Source organism: Panthera tigris, chromosome B4 (genome assembly GCF_018350195.1).
Source record: "Panthera tigris isolate Pti1 chromosome B4, P.tigris_Pti1_mat1.1, whole genome shotgun sequence".
Taxonomy (NCBI): Eukaryota; Metazoa; Chordata; class Mammalia; order Carnivora; family Felidae; genus Panthera; species Panthera tigris.
Window position 1 is genome coordinate 1,287,718 of NC_056666.1, and position 16,057 is coordinate 1,303,774.

Here is a 16,057-nt window from a genome sequence, read left to right on the forward strand (position 1 = left end):
GCCTAAGCTGACTAATACCTTCACTCGACAAATCTTTGTTGAATGCAAATAGTTGCACACCTAATCCATGATTTCAAACTCCCAACACCAAGAAGGAATCATGCACAGAGACCTCGCCTGGCCAGGGGAATCTACAACCTCAGGGACCTCGCCTGGCCAGGGAGCATCTAGAACGCCAGGGACCTCACCTGGCCGGGGAGGGGATCTAGAACATCAGGGATCTCGCCTGGCCGGGGGGGGTGGAATCTAGAATGTCAGGGACCTCGCCTGGCTGGGGGGGGAGATCTAGAACGTCAGGGACCTTGCCTGGCAGGGGGCCATCTAGAATGTCAGGGACTTCGCCTGGCTGGGGGGGGATCTAGAACATCAGGGACCTTGCCTGGCCGGAGGTGGGGATCTAGAATGTCAGGGACCTCACCTGGCCGGGGGGGGGTGTCTAGAACATCAGGGACTTTGCCTGGCGGGGGGGGGGATCTAGAACATCAGGGGAACCTCGCCTGGCGGGGGGGGGGGATCTAGAACGTCAGGGACCTCGCCTGGCTGGGGGGGATCTAGAATGTCAGGGACCTCACCTGGCTGGGGGGGGGGTGGTCTAGAACATCAGGGACCTTGCCTGGCGGGAGGGGGGGGTCTAGAACGTCAGGGACCTTGCCTGGCGGGGGGGGGTCTAGAACGTCAGGGATTTCGCCTGGCCCGGGGGGGGATCTAGAACATCAGGGACCTTGCCTGGCCGGGTGGGTCTATAACATCAGGGACTTTGCCTAGCTGGGGGTGGGGATCTAGAATGTCAGGGAGCTCACCTGGCCGGGGGGATCTAGAACATCAGGGACCTCACCTGGCCGGGGGGGGGGCGGAATCTAGAATGTCAGGGACCTCGCCTGGCTGGGGGGGATCTAGAACGTCAGGGACCTCACCTGGCTGGGGGGGGTGGTCTAGAACATCAGGGACATTGCCTGGCAGGCAGGGGGATCTAGAACGTCAGGGACCTCGCCTGGCTGGGGGGGGGTAGATCTAGAACGTCAGGGACCTTGCCTGGCAGGGGGGCATCTAGAATGTCAGGGACTTCGCCTGGCCGGGGAGGGGATCTAGAACATCAGGGACCTCGCCTGGCCGGGGGGGGGGAAATCTAGAATGTCAGGGACCTCGCCTGGCTGGGGGGGATCTAGAACGTCAGGGACCTCACCTGGCTGGGGGGTGGGGTGGTCTAGAACATCAGGGACATTGCCTGGCAGGCAGGGGGATCTAGAACGTCAGGGACCTCGCCTGGCTGGGGGGGGGAGATCTAGAACGTCAGGGACCTCACCTGGCTGGGGGGGGGTGGTCTAGAACATCAGGGACATTGCCTGGCAGGCAGGGGGATCTAGAACGTCAGGGACCTCGCCTGGCTGGGGGGGGGTAGATCTAGAACGTCAGGGACCTTGCCTGGCAGGGGGGCATCTAGAATGTCAGGGACTTCGCCTGGCCGGGGAGGGGATCTAGAACATCAGGGACCTCGCCTGGCCGGGGGGGGGGGAATCTAGAATGTCAGGGACCTCGCCTGGCTGGGGGGGATCTAGAACGTCAGGGACCTCACCTGGCTGGGGGGTGGGGTGGTCTAGAACATCAGGGACATTGCCTGGCAGGCAGGGGGATCTAGAACGTCAGGGACCTCGCCTGGCTGGGGGGGGGAGATCTAGAACGTCAGGGACCTCACCTGGCTGGGGGGGGGTGGTCTAGAACATCAGGGACATTGCCTGGCAGGCAGGGGGATCTAGAACGTCAGGGACCTCGCCTGGCTGGGGGGGGGAGATCTAGAACGTCAGGGACCTTGCCTGGCAGGGGGGCATCTAGAATGTCAGGGACTTTGCCTGGCTGGAGGTGGGGATCTAGAACGTCAGGGACCTCGCCTGGCCGGGGGGGGTGTGTCTAGAACATCAGGGACTTTGCCTGGTGGGGGGGGGATCTAGAACATCAGGGGAACCTCACCTGGCCGGGGGGGATCTAGAACGTCAGGGACCTTGCCTGGCTGGGGGGGGATCTAGAATGTCAGGGACCTCACCTGGCTGGGGGTGGTGGTCTAGAACATCAGGGACCTTGCCTGGCCGGGAGGGGGGATCTAGAACGTCAGGGACCTTGCCTGGCGGGGGGGGGTCTAGAATGTCAGGGACCTCACCTGGCTGGGGGGGGGGTGGTCTAGAACATCAGGGACATTGCCTGGCAGGCAGGGGGATCTAGAACGTCAAGGACCTCGCCTGGCTGGGGGGGGGGAGATTTGGAACATCAGGGACCTTGCCTGGTAGGGGGGCATCTAGAATGTCAGGGACTTCGCCTGGCTGGGGGGGATCTAGAACATCAGGGACCTTGTCTGGCCGGAGGTGGGGATCTAGAACGTCAGGGACCTCGCCTGGCCGGTGGGGGGGGTGTCTAGAACATCAGGGACTTTGTCTGGCGGGGGGGGGGGATCTAGAACATCAGGGGAGGCATCCTTCAGGAGGTGACTGCTTAGCTGAGACCTAATAGGTAATAGTAAGTTTCCCATTTATTGAACTGGGAGGTCTGCTCCAGAACTGAGATATTCCTGCTGGAAGGGTAAGAATGGGACTGTGCACTTTAGGGAGGGAAGACCACCCCACCCAGAAGGAGCGGTGTGTGCAAAGGCTCTGAGTCAGTGCACCAGGCTCTCAGTTCAGCCTCTGAAGCTTGGCAGCTGTGTCTGGGTGCCTCCCCATTACCATGGACTTGGGGCCTTGATTCTGTATTGAGGGCCACAGGGGATCAGAGGGCAGCACACATGAGACTTCATGTGGGAGAGCCACCACTGAGGGACACTGGTCCCCTGGGAGGGTCACCACTGAGGACACGGTGGTCCCTGGGAGAGCCACCACTGAGGGACACTGGTCCCCTGGGAGGGTCACCGCTGAGGACACGGTGGTCCCTGGGAGAGCCACCACTGAGGACACAGTGGCCATTTTGACAGAGGTTCCTTCCCTCCCCTCCCCCGGATGGGCTCAGAATGGGTTCTGCGATGGTGAACTTCAGTCGGGACAGGATGGGTCTCTCGGGTGGGAAATGAGCATGGAGTTGAGGCTCTGCCTGGGATTTGCTGAGGGATTGGGGGGCAGAGCATGATAGTCCTTCTGTGTTTATAGCACGGAGTTGCAACTTCCAGTGAGCCAGTGGACCCTGCCTGGGCCCCAGTGCTTTCCCAGGAGGGCTCTGTGCGGGTGCTGGGTGTGCGCGGGGAATGGGCGACTGGGGAGCGGGAGCGCTCCCCTCCCCCTGGGACTCCAAGGACGTCGGGGGACACATGACCCCCATCTTCCTTCGCGAAGCCCCCAGATTTCTCAGGCAGCAAGCCCTAAGTGAAGGGCGCCTGAGCCCCAGCACCCCGCCTGCACCTGCGAAAGCGTGACTGTGGCTCCTGGAGCTCGAGCCCCGCCCTTGAGGTCCCGCACGGATGCCTCCCGAGACAGGCTCCCTGGGTGACGGTGACAGCACCGACGCAGGACATATCCCGGGAGGGGGAGGGGGGATCCTGATCAGGCCTCGACCGTGGCCCTACGACAGTCTCGGGGCCATGCAGACACTTTGGGCGTCACGCGAGCTGCACTCCACCACCCGGCGAATTTTTGTAAGCCGTGGAAAGCAAACACGCTGGCACCAGATTGCGGTGAGCAGAGAGCAGGCAAAGACAGATGGTCTGACAACTGATTGACGGACGAGAAGGTGACTCTAGTTAAGTTTTAAATGCGCACACGTAAAGGTGTGGGTTCACACTTCACTTTGACTCGAGCCCTCCCAATTATACGGCTTGTAGTCTAGACGCTGACTCCATTCCAGGCTCCGCCGGCAGGCGGCCGTGACATCATTCTCCGAGTCAGTGTGGTGCCTCCACTAGGGGCTCCCCGTCCTTCCGGCCAGGACAGCAGTCTGTGCAGGACGACAAGAGGTTTCAGACCTAACGGCCGTCCAGCCTGGATGCGGTCCTCACTGCCATCCCCGTTTGCGGCAGAAGGTCCGCGCCAGTAATGGGTCTCGGCGGGCGGGGGGCAAAGCCACGGTTCAGCTGGGACTCTGAGGCCGTTTCAGACTGCGCTTCTCCCAGAAGGTTTTCTTTCTGTTGCAACCAGCGAGGTCAAAGTTCATCAGAGCCCCCCCCCCCCCCATCCCATCAAGGTCACAGTTCATCTGAGCTCCTCCCACTCCATCAGCAGATGGTGACCGGACTGGCTCTGAGGAGCAGTGAGTATACGAGAGGGTCTACAAGACACGGTCGGACTGTGATCCCGGCCAGGAATTCTAGGAGAGAATTATCTTGAGGCTGGAAATTCTCACCAATGCAAGTAACCCCACAGACCTGATAGGCACCTGGGGGGCTGTAGTTAGGGAGCCGTGGGTACAACGAGAGTATAACACTCCGCAAATAAGCGCGAATCCCGCACTGTCTGGATTTCTTGCCCCTAGAGACACGCCGCCCCCGAAGTCCTTCGGTGTGGTCGGTTCCTTACAGCTCCTTGGGCTTCCTTCCTTAGCATCCTGGTTTCTTTGGAGACATGCGAAACCAAAATGCCTTTATTTTGCAGTTTTACATCCTATTCTTCCGTTTTTTATGAAAAGACCTCCCGTGTTAGTTTCCTCTGGCCCAGACCATCCTTCACCCGTTCTCACCTCGCGCCCTTCCTGCAGTAGAGGCTTCAACCCTCAACCGTTGCTTCTGTGAGTGAGTGAAAGCTTCACCAGCGTCCGTCTCTGACTCAAGGTCACCAGATTCCCTGAGCACCGAACGGCACATCTGTCGGGTGATACCCACGACTCTACAGAAACACCATGAGTGGCACATTTGTGTTGGTTAATTGTATGGGTTACCTTGAATGGGCCCTGGGCGCCTGGATATGTGGCCCCACATGATTCTGATGCATCTGTGAGGGAGTTTCAGGTCGAGACCAGAATTCGAATCGGAGGACTGAGTCGAGCAGAGAACTCCGGCTGAGGTGGGCCTCACCCAATCAGTTGAGGACTTGCACAGACAGAAAGGTGGAGAAGGGAGGGGGATTCTCACTCTTCCAACTCTTGGTTCATGGGCCTTCACATATGGACTGGGGTCTCGGAACCTGTAGCGCCAGCTCCCCTGGGTCTCGGACCTTCCAGCCGTTTATCATCTTCCTGCTCTCCAGCTTGCAGGTGACAGACGGTGGTGGGGGGTGGGGCTCTGCACGCTCCGTGATGAGGGAGCCGGCGCCTTGTAATCTCTGTTACTCTGCTGGCTTCCTCTCTCAGGACTCTAATGTGGCACTCGCGCCCCTGTGGCATGGCTACTTTATATACACGCCCACGGCGCAGCAGAGCCCGGGTGACCGAACCTGTGGCCTCTTCTCCCTTCCCCGCCTGAAAGTCAGCCGCGTCCAGATCAGGGAGCTTGTGCGGGCCAGGCGTGCCCTTGCCAGCATGCTGTCCGAGGCCGCGTGTGACGGCCAGCGTCCCCGCTGTCCCTCCACGCGCGCTCTCCCACCTGAGCGGGGGCTCTGGGCTCGGAGCGGCATCCCTGAGGGTTTCCGCTGCGGTCCCAGGCCGTCCCAGGCGGTCCGGTCTGCCCAGCGTGACTATCAGCAACTTGTGCTCGCCGACAGGGGTCGTGGCTCGCGTGGGCGGCAGCGGGCGTCCCGCGCTCGGGCGGAGCTCTCATTTGCAGGCGGGTGGCCCGAAGGCGTTCTCCTCCTCCAACCCCGCCCGACTCCCTTGTGACGCGTCGGCCGCGTTTCCCACTTCCGGCGGGCACTGTGCCGGAGTCCCTCTGCTCCAGACGCGGTGAGCGTCTCCCGTCAAATCTAGCATTCCCGGTGTTCATCGCCCCCGCGCTCGATCCCTTCCGCCTGGGGTTCCAACGGGAAGTCCGAGTCACGGGACTCACCTGCTTCCTCACGTGGTGACCTGGCGCCCTGCTTTCCCAGTGTGCCCCTGGCCGCTGTCGCGTCCGCACCCCTGCTCTCAGCCCGCCCGCGCCCTTCCCGGGTTTCGGCGCTGATCCCCCATCGGTCTGTCCTTCCAACGGTTGCCTGAGCTACTCTCCTCATGGGGTCCTGCAGGGTCCGGCAGGGAGGAGGGAGCACAGAGGCTCTTGGTCTCTGCTGGTCTGAACGTCTGGCGTGTGGCAGGGGCGGGGGAGGTGAGAGTGTCAGGTGCCCGGTGGGCAGGAGAGGAGCCACCAGCCCCCAGGGCTCCGTTTCCCAAGCATGTGAGCTGGTGGTACCTCCAAGGGTCAGGGCCCCCCAGGACAGTGACAGTCTGCAGAGATCACCACACAGGGCTTCCAAGGGGATGGCGCTCATGGAAGGAAGGACTTTCATTCTTCAAGACGAATAGTCCTCTCCGAGCCCCGCCTCAGAGGCCCCCAGGGCAGCAGATGATGCCGCCCTGAACGTGAAGTTTGACACGGAGGCTGGACTCTATGCCGCCGTGAGTGACCGTGCGACCCTAGATGTCTCTCATGTGCGTGATGCTCTTTGAAGGACCTGACTGTGCCTCGTTAGTCATGGGTGTTCTGGTGGTTGTTGGAGGAGAGAGTGGCGAGGTCACTGCCCATCCCAGTCACCGCCCCATCCTTACGGTCTTTCCTGTGACAGGATTCCCTCCGGTGTTCACTGCCCACACCTCATGCTGGGCTGTCCCCACGTGTCTGCCTTTGCTCCGTGTTTGTCTCACCAGATGGACCACTAGCCCCGCGGGTGTGCAGGCTGCCTGCTCAGGGTGTCTGGGTCCCAGCCCACTACCAGCTGGGGGATCGGCCCCGTTGCCTGGCCTCCCTAGGTCTCCATTCCCTCATCTCTGAAATGCAGTCACCCCCTACGTCAGGGGTGTGGGTCAGATTTAAGTGAGATGTACGGGTGACACACACATCCTGACAAGGGACACGTACCCAATACAGGTCAGCAGTGACTGGTTCAAACACGATGATGAAGTCAGAACAATCTAGGACGCAAGCAATTTCTTGATCTTACTAGGCTGTCAGGAGATGCTTGGTGACTCCTGCATTCCTCAAGTCAACTAGATCTAGCGTTGTTTTTATTTTGTTTTCTTACATTATTTTTATTATTTAAGGTGCTGAAGCGAGTTCATTCGAGAGCAAGAAATGAGACATCACGGAAGCTCCTGGCAGGGCCCCCTGTCCTCCGCTGACTTTGTTAAGTCCCACTGTCAACAACAGTAATGTCTTCAATGCTGTTTGAAATTTGGCTAATTTCTCATCTCTTCTATGAGTTAGATATTCTAATAACCGAGAATAGAACACTGATTACATAAGCAGTTGTTTAGAGAGCAGGTCAAAGTGTTGGTATCTGAATTTGCAAGTCTAAATTTAATTATTTCCCTTTAGAAGGGAGCTCGTGGCTGATGTATGTAAATTTCCAAGCTAATAGCTCGTCTGTTCGTGCAGCATGCCCAAGGCTGACCTGAACCCATGGTACCCAAGTGGTTCTCTGCTGTTCTGATGAGTGGTCACCTATGATGCTCACACATGGTGGGGGCCTGAGGCAAGTGCTGTCCTGAAAAGTCAAGGCTCCTCAGACCCAGACTGGCATTCGTTGACTCCATTTGCTCAGTCAACAAAGGGTCATGGAGAACATACTATGCTCCAAAGCCTAGGACACCCCTGGGACACTCTAGAACAGTCTAGAACTTCCTTTCCTTTCCTTTCCTTTCCTTTCCTTTCCTTTCCTTTCCTTTCCTTTCCTTTCCTTTCCTTTCTTTTTCTTTTTTTAAGCTTATTTATTTGTTTTGAGAAAAAGTGAGAGAGAGAACCCCAAGCAGGCTCCAAGCTGTCAGTGCACAGCCTGATGTGGGGCTCAAACTCACGAACCGTGAGATCACAACCTGAGCTGAAATCAAGAGTGGGATGCTTCACTGACTGAGCCACCTGGGCGCCCCTCTTGCTCTATTTTCTGTGCAGACTGTATCACATCTTCAGTGCTATTTGTCACGCCTGTTTAATTGGCCCTCTCTCCCGACTAGACGCGGAATCACATGGGTAGACGGTGTACCTGCTTTCACGATAAGACCCTGCAGTTTGCAGACCAACCCATTGGTCTGCAGGACGGGTGGGTGCTAGTCGCACATCAGCGATGTCCTTTCCCCTGGCCACTGTTTTCCTTACACGGCGCCATTTCCCTCCTTGCTGACTGAACTCCAGTCGGTGTTCAGGCTCATCCAGCCCTGCTGCTGACGTCTCGGCCTCTTCACCCCCTTGTCGCTCACTAACGCTCAGTTGTGCCGCGCGGGTACTCTTAAGCCCCACCCCCACGTGTTCAGGGGCTCTGTGGTCCTGCTGGGAGGTGCATCAGCCCACACACGCCGTCACCGAGAAAGCCGGGGCGCGGCCAACCGGGGAAGGCGTACCCATGTCCCAGATCAGGACCATAAGTGACCCTGAGAGACGGAGTAGGTGGGTGCTGTCGCCAGGGTGTGCAGTTCAGGGTGGCCTGGCAGGGGCCCGTGCAGGCAGTCCACGGGGCCAGGCCCCACGCAGCCTGTCCCAGGAGGGACTTTCCCGTCTGGTTCCGGTTGGCCCTGATGCACGTGGAGGAAGAGGAGCCAGCGCTTAGCTGTTCAGGGAAGAGGAGAAAATTCCGGAAGAGCGAGGGCGGTGTGTGGCGGGCAGAGATGAGGAAGCCAAACAGAGGACGGCTTGACGCGGGCTCTGGGTGCTGCCCTGGCCCCAGGCCTCCCCTTCCTGCCAGAGGGAGCGAGCGGGTCTCGTGTCCGCGTGCGCGGGCACTTGAGGAGACCGCGTGGGAGGCCGTGCCTGCATCGGGCTCCGTCGGAGGGGAAGGCGTTCGCAGGGCGAGGCGCGCTGCCTTGTGAAGTACGAGCTTCTGATTACTTGTGCTGAACTGCAAGGCGAGTAGAAAGTGCTGTGGTGGATGGATTTTCTATGAGACGGGCAACGTGTGTGTTGTTCTCTATTAGATTCCATGAAAATCAATCTGCAACCTAGTTCAGCCTGGTAAAATTAGATCTAAAACTATTTAATTTTGTTTCAGGAGTGTTTTTCCCATCTGATGCCTAGCCTGAGGACACACAGTGATAAAATACCTTGAGTTATTACCAGCTCTGTGCGCCTCTGTCTGGGTGAGACTCACACAGTGTTATGTATTCGCTCCGTGCCGCTGCTCCAGAGCCCGGGATAAAATGCAAGCCTTCCCCGTTACTGAGAGCCTCGTTTTTTATGCTCCTCTTTTGCATTCCACATGGTTCGGTAATAAGAAGTGGCAAATGGATGTTTTTAATTTGCCTGAGAGTGTGTTTTTGTGTGTTTGGGGTCAGACCGGCTAAATGGCTGAGCGCTCTGAGCGGGGAGTGTTTGGGGGCGGCCGCACTCTGGCCGGGCCGGCCCTTAAAGATGGGGGTGAGGGAGGATTTTGAGTTGCTGCTGCTTGGACCAGAATCTTCTCCACTTGGGGGCTCTGGTAAGAAGGGAATAATCAGAGGGTTCCAAGAACACCTCGTCAGGGCACCAAGCATGACAACAGACACCCGTGTTTGCCGATGCTAATGTTAAAACCAGTGTTACACTTTGCTAGGATCCCGTCCCTTCCCAGGGCTTCTGCGTCTCCCTGGCCTGCTCAGCTGACCCCGCTCTCCCAGTCACAGGCGGGAAGAGACCCTGGGATGCGAGGCGCCTACGAGGGTTGGAGGGAAGCAGGCGTGGGGGCCAGCTGTGGGTGGACTTTCCAGTGAGGCATGGTGAGGCACACAGCGGTGTGAAAAGCAGGGACAAGTCACACCGTGCCCCGTGGAGCGTTGGGGCCTTGGCTCGAACGGGCGGGGCTGTGGGAGGCGCTACGGTGCCGGCTACACGGCAGTGACACAGGGCTTGGTTTTACTCCCCATCCAGACAGACTTCAGTACCACACGTGGCCCCTCACTGCATCATCCCTGGTCTTTCAGAGGTGCTGTGGGGTGCAGCGTGGCCCTCTCGGCTTTCCTCTTCTCTGGTAGGAAAGTCAGGTGCAGGGCGGTGGGGTGAGTGACCACGAAGGTGGGCGTGTGGCTCGCACGGCCCCCGCCGCTCAGCTGTGTTGGTAAGACCAGGCTGAATTAAAGTACTCAGATGGGTTTGTCATGGCCAAGAAGCATTTGCATAAGCAAATACACTTGAGGAATGCCGAGTTCTATGAAACTGAGCACATCTCTCTACCGAAGGGCTTCCGGGGGCTTATAACGCACAGTCTGCTAATGTGACTTGAAAATCTTCACAACGGAGTGGGCAAACAGCACTTCTCATGACCTTGGAGCGTGTTTTTCAGGAGCATCTCATGGAACTTCTGTTCCACGAGATGTGACTGGAGAAATGCTGACAGATGGGGCTCTGGAAGGCCTCGCCTGATGTCTCGGGCACAGCCCTGCGGGCATTTCCGACGTGGTGCGGTGGAAAATCTCCAGTCAGCTGTGGATCTCTGGGATACAGGCTGGGGGTGGGGGAGCCTGCCTGACTCTGTCTGACGCAAAAGTCCGTGCACGCGTGCAGAGGTCTGGCCTCGTCAGGGGTGTATCTAAGGTCTGATTTTTGAGTGGTTCGCTCATCGGCAGTCACTCGGGGAGTATTTGTGAAAAGCCTACTGTGTGTAAGCACTGTCCTTGCACTGGGGGTCAGCAGAGAACAGGATAATGTCCTTCCTCTGCCCCCGGGACTCACATGCCGGCCTGTATAAGCTCAGAATGTATCTCCCTTAGCCCCTTGCACTGCAGATTCTGCCCCAAGGGTAAGTACCCACACACACCTGGAAAATTATTCTACCACCTTTGCGTCCAGCACATCTGACCATCGAGCGAAGTGTCATATCACCACTGGTGTCACGGCACAGTATCGGCTTCTCTGTCCCCGTGTGAGAGAAGGACCTTGTCTGGGCCGCCACCCCCCGCCTGTTCTGATGACGTGGGAACCCCAGACCTGGGGCAGGGGGAATAATTGTGGGGCGTGGCTACTATCCTTGAAATTGTGATTTTTGGGTTTTTCGTCTTCTCTTTCAAAGTTTATTTACTTATTTTGAGAGAGAGAGAGGGAGAGAGACAGCGTGGGGGAGAGAGAGGGAGAGAATCCCCAGCAGGCTCCTTGCTGTCAGCGCAGAGCCTGACTCGGGGCTTGAACCCACGAACGATGAGACCCCGACCTGAGCTGAAATCAAGAGTTGGATGCTTACCCAAAGAGCCACCCAGGTGCCCAGTGATTTTGTTTTAACAGGACTTTTTGCTGCCGCTGCCCCACGTTCACCTGCAGACCGTGCCTGCCGGAGTGAACAGGCTGGGGCTGCTGACACGGGAAGCTGGTCTGAGAACCCAGTGCAGCACAGAATTGCAAGAGTCCCACACACGCCCTCATCAGAGCCGCTGTCACACTGTCTGTCACAGAGGTGGCCTTGGGCCCGGCTCACGCGGCCCCTTGTGCGCTGGCTCACAGCTGTGTCACTGGGAACACTTGTGGGGTTGCTGACCCAGTGCTCACGGGGAGCAGTGTTTTACCCCCGCTGTCACGAGTAGGGGTGTGGTCATGCTCGGGGCTCAGAGAACCAGGGCACAGTCCTCTTCTCCAAAGCTTGGAAGCCCAGCTGGTCTGGGAGGAGGAGTACTTTTAGCCAAAGGGCTCATGCCCCGTCAGTGTCTCTTGATGACAAGCTCCCGAGTGCCCTACCTCTTGTTTAATTAAAACGTAAGGTTTGTCGCCCCAAAGGAGAGAATGGGAGGCAAATCCTTTCTTTGAACTGAGGAAAGTGTTTCCAAGAACTGCCTTTGAGGCTCGACCGTGCAGAGGGCCACCGCACGGAGGGGCTGTGTTCGAAGGGTTCGTGTGCAGAGAGCTCGGCTGGAGAGACTTCCTGGGGGCCTGTCAAGCTTCTGGGCTCATGCTTCTCAATGTGTCTCAGAGGCCCTGCCTGGCTGTGACGCGCATCAGCAGCGATAATGGGGGCCGTGCATCTGGGTCCCCGGGCGGGGAGCTGTCAGCCTGCCCTCGAGTGTCTGGCTGGCCAGGAGCTCTGCAAAATGGAGCCACTCATTTGCTGGCTGTCACCGCTCTGCTGGCGTTCCACGGTGTCCCTAGTGCCCGCCGGGTCAGAGCGGGCCGGGCCGCAGAGAGCGCCGTGGGCGCGTGAGCACATGGGGAGCACTGAGTCCGGCCCCGATGCCCGTGCGTTTAGTGAAAACACATCCTGCCATAACCCACAATCCGTACGTCAGGTGCGCACAGGGCAGGGCTTGGGAGGCAGTAACGCAGGCACCTCCCAGGCGTTACTGTGGATCGCGGGGTCGCGGCTCTGGGGTCGAGACCACCTTGCATCGCTTCACTGAAATCCGTGGACCCAAGACCCCAAAGGCAAAGCGATGAGTGGTTGTTCTGAAGTCCTTGAAATGAAAGCTGGAACGAGAGATGTTAGGGCCATCTTTCTGGATCTTTCTCGTCTCTCGGAAGTACCGGGCTTACTTTATTGCTTCTTTTACTTTAAACGGTTTAAGAATGTGGGGCTTGTGTAAACAGCACAATGTTCCTCTCTTTTTGTCCAAATTAAATCTCGGGTCTCAGAAGCTTCATAGGTAAGACTCCTGGCGTCGGGGCCGAGTACGGGGTGCTGAGCCTGCACCCTGTCCCTTTAGTCCCTCAGGGAGCGCTCACACCCCTCCTGCTCAGAGCCTGGGGCTGCCCTGGGCACCGTAGGAGCTGAGGAGGCCAGGGGGGGAGCCCATGTCAGGATGCACACTGCACGATCCTCACACGCTCGGTCCCTGCGACAGGCTCGCATCAACAACAGCGAGTGTTTGCTGTGTGTGGACTGTGTCAGGGACACAGTGGAAAGAAAGCATCAGTGTTCATGCATTTCCTCAACTAGCGCCCATGACGGTCTTGAGATAGCTATCACCAGTAAGGAAACCGAGGCACGGAGGAAGTGCGCATTGGCTCACGTTCAGGCTGGCTGGCACGCAGGCCTGCGCGGAACAGCACGGACATCTGTGGCCAGGCTGCCGCGAGTCAGAGAATCTGGGGAGATGCACCGCCATGCACCCACAGCAGGCTGCCGCCTCCGAGAAGCCAGAGCGTTCACCCTCCTGCTTACAGACGCCGATGATAATTGTTCTTTTCAAAACGGCCTGCCCTGATACGGGCACAGGCTTTTATCTGGATGAACAGACGGGTGTGGCCCAGAGCTGGGCGCCGGCCGGGTCTCAGGCCGATTGCCCAGCGAGTATCCCTGCCTTTGACATGTCAGCCCTCCTTCCGTGGCTGGAACACAGAGCTGGTGGACACATGTTGCCCTCAGGACACTGCGGCCCGACCAGCCTTCACTCAGACCCGCAGGTTCGAGCACAGCCACACGGACGGAGAAGGGAGCAGACAGCGGACGCGCCCTTGGCAGCTGAGGTGAGGACAGCAGAGGGCGATCGGAATTGACGGCGGCCATCTTCCGACGGGACCCCTTTCTTCTGAATCTGCACGGAGGAGATTCAGCCCCCCTGCATGGACTCTGTGACTTCCTGTAAGTAAACATGGCCTCGACTTCCCCCGTGGCTTCCCCCGTGGACTGAAGTGTCTTTCAAACTCTGGAGAAACTCTCGGACAGTTGACATGGCTGCTGGGAATGAAGGGCCATGTCCGGTGTTTCCGGGCTGCCAGGCGCAGAGCCAACGCGCCTGGAAGGGTACCAGCTGCCAGCACCGCGGCTGGTGTCGCCGGTGTGTCTGAGCTTCAGTGGGAGCCACCCTGGGCGTGGTCCCGTGAACAGAGGATTCGGGAAGTGTGGTGGGAGGCTGTGGAGAGCCGTGCGGAATAGGGAGGGAGCCCACGCCCTGCGGAGAGGCCGCCCTGGAGGATCCCCAGACCTGCGAGCTGTGAGGCCCATCCTCCTTGCTGCTGTGGGCACCGCAGAGCCCTCGGGATTACGACCTCACCTTAAATTAAACGTGTTGTTTTACACCAGCACTTTCACAGCCCACTAAGTACGCTTACCGGCCCTGAGCCCCGCCAGGGGCCGGCCCACCCCCGACCCACTTGCACCAGCCTGGCAGGAAGGCGTCTCGCCCTCCGCACCTGCCCTGTCCCTCTGTCCTCTGCAGGTGCCCCCAGAAGGAGAGCCACTTCTGGACATCTAGGCGGAGTTCACGGCTATTTGTGAGGAGGCCATGTGTGGCTGAGGGACCAGCCCCGCTCCGTAGCCCTGCCAGCACGGAAGGACGGAGCCGTCCTTGGGGCTGGGAAGGGGCAGGGGAGCCACCGAGCCCAAGTCCCCAAGGCCGAGGCCTGGCCTTCTGGTTGAACCACTGAAGTCCCGGCTGGCGCTGTCCTGCCCTCCTGCAGGGTGTTCACGGGGCCTGTGAGGAGTCAGTGTCCTGGTGGGGGTGCGCGCAGCCTCAATCCAGACCCCCCAAAATAACCAAGCGGGCGGCGGCCCGTCCCTTCCTTCACGGACAGATGTCAGGGTCAGTGCAGAACTAGGCCGTCGAATGCTCGTCTCCGGCCTGCAACCACCTGTCCTGCAGTTGAGTGATGGCGGGTAGGCGGGGCCATGGATGGGTTGCTGGTGGAGGATAGACAGGTGGATAGACCCTGTACCTTGTCAGAGTTGTGGACTGTATCTGGGAATGTGGAGACCTGCCAGGTGAGAAGCCAGTCACTGTTTTTTTGGTGCGCTTGCTTATGTGTCAGAAAATGATAGTATGATTGGATTTCTCCATTTCATCAAGTTGGCTTTGTGCATATCAGCTAACTGCCTTAATATAATGGATTAGCTGTTTATTTAAAATTAAAAGTAATAGGGGCGCCTGGGTGGCTCAGTTGGTTAAGCGTCCGACTTCAGCTCAGGTCACGATCTCGCGGTCTGTGGGTTCGAGCCCCACGTCGGGCTCTGTGCTGACAGCTGGGAGCCTGGAGCCTGCTTCGGATTCTGTGTCTCCCTCTCTCTCTGCCCCTCCCCTGCTCGTGCTCTGTCTGTCTCTCTCACTCAAAAAATAAATATATGTTAAAAAATTGTTTAAATTAAAGGTAATACTATAGTTTCTAGTAAGGATAAAACTCAATTAGGAGGTTATTTGCTTGATTCAGTTGACCAAAGGGTCAAAAGAAAGTAATTGTCAGTTTGGTGAAGAGTCATGTCTTTCCCAAATGCCACCTCTTCCAGGCAGCCTTCCTGATCAAAGTAAAGCAGTGGCACCTCTTCTGTGAACGTTGTTGGAGCTCATATTATGGTGGCTGGTGCAGGCTATTGTGGTGATGAGGACCCGGATGGAAGTCCCGGTTCTGTCACTTGTCACATGTGTGGTCACAACCGTCACTTGTCACATGTGTGGTCACAACCTACACAGCGACTGGCCCTGGCCCTCCATCCCTGCTCTCCAAAACAGGCAGGAGCGATAGGGCTGAACTCGCGAGCTGTCTCGAGCAGGTGGGATTAGCAGTCTGGGAAGGTCTAATACCAACTGTCGTTCGGGCAGATCTCGTTTTCCCGCTGCAAGTTCTGAGACACGGCAGCCCGCGGGACACACACGCGTTCCTATGTGCACACAGAACACACACACAGGCATGGACACGTGCGTGTACACGCAGAGATAAGTTGATATACACACGTTTGCACGTAAGATAGTGTTTGCTGAGCAGAAGGTCCTGGAACCACTTACTGCACATGTGAGCTACCGAGTGTCACACTGAGAGCAGCTGGAGGTGAAATCGTTGGGGCCCAGCGGGCATGTGCACATGGCTGTGTTTGCAGAGCGGACGGCCACCATTTCACTGACTTACTCCACGGGCCCGAGTTTTCCAGAGCGCCGGAGGCGGGGTGGGGCGGGCAGGCCCAGAGGGGCGAGCACCAGCTGGCAAGTATTGGCCCGTCCTATGGGGGCCACATCCTGTGGGTGTCCCTCTGCTCGCCTGTGTCCCCTCTTTATTTAGCACCAGCCCTGGAGGCCTGAGCCCACTGGCCATGCGGTGTTTACTAGGACAGTCCTGCTGGGAGCCGCCCTTCTCTTTCAGGCTGCCTGGAGGTCCTGCCTCCTTATGGTCAGCCACCCAACCAGGCCCGGAGGGTGGTGTCGAGGGAGAGGGTGG

General features: G+C 58.3%; 1 long non-coding RNA gene across 2 annotated transcripts; it reads left to right on the forward strand.

Annotated features, from left to right (window-relative positions):
* The first annotated feature begins 5,790 nt into the window (after positions 1–5,790).
* LOC122240193 lies at positions 5,791–9,235 on the forward strand. Of its 2 annotated transcripts, XR_006219558.1 has the most exons (3): positions 5,791–6,011; positions 7,075–7,156; positions 9,012–9,235. It is a non-coding gene; the product is annotated as an uncharacterized LOC122240193 (long non-coding RNA). The 2 variants fall into 2 exon arrangements; XR_006219557.1 differs by lacking the exon at positions 9,012–9,235 and having other exon boundaries at positions 7,075–7,204.
* Positions 9,236–16,057: the final 6,822 nt, after the last annotated feature.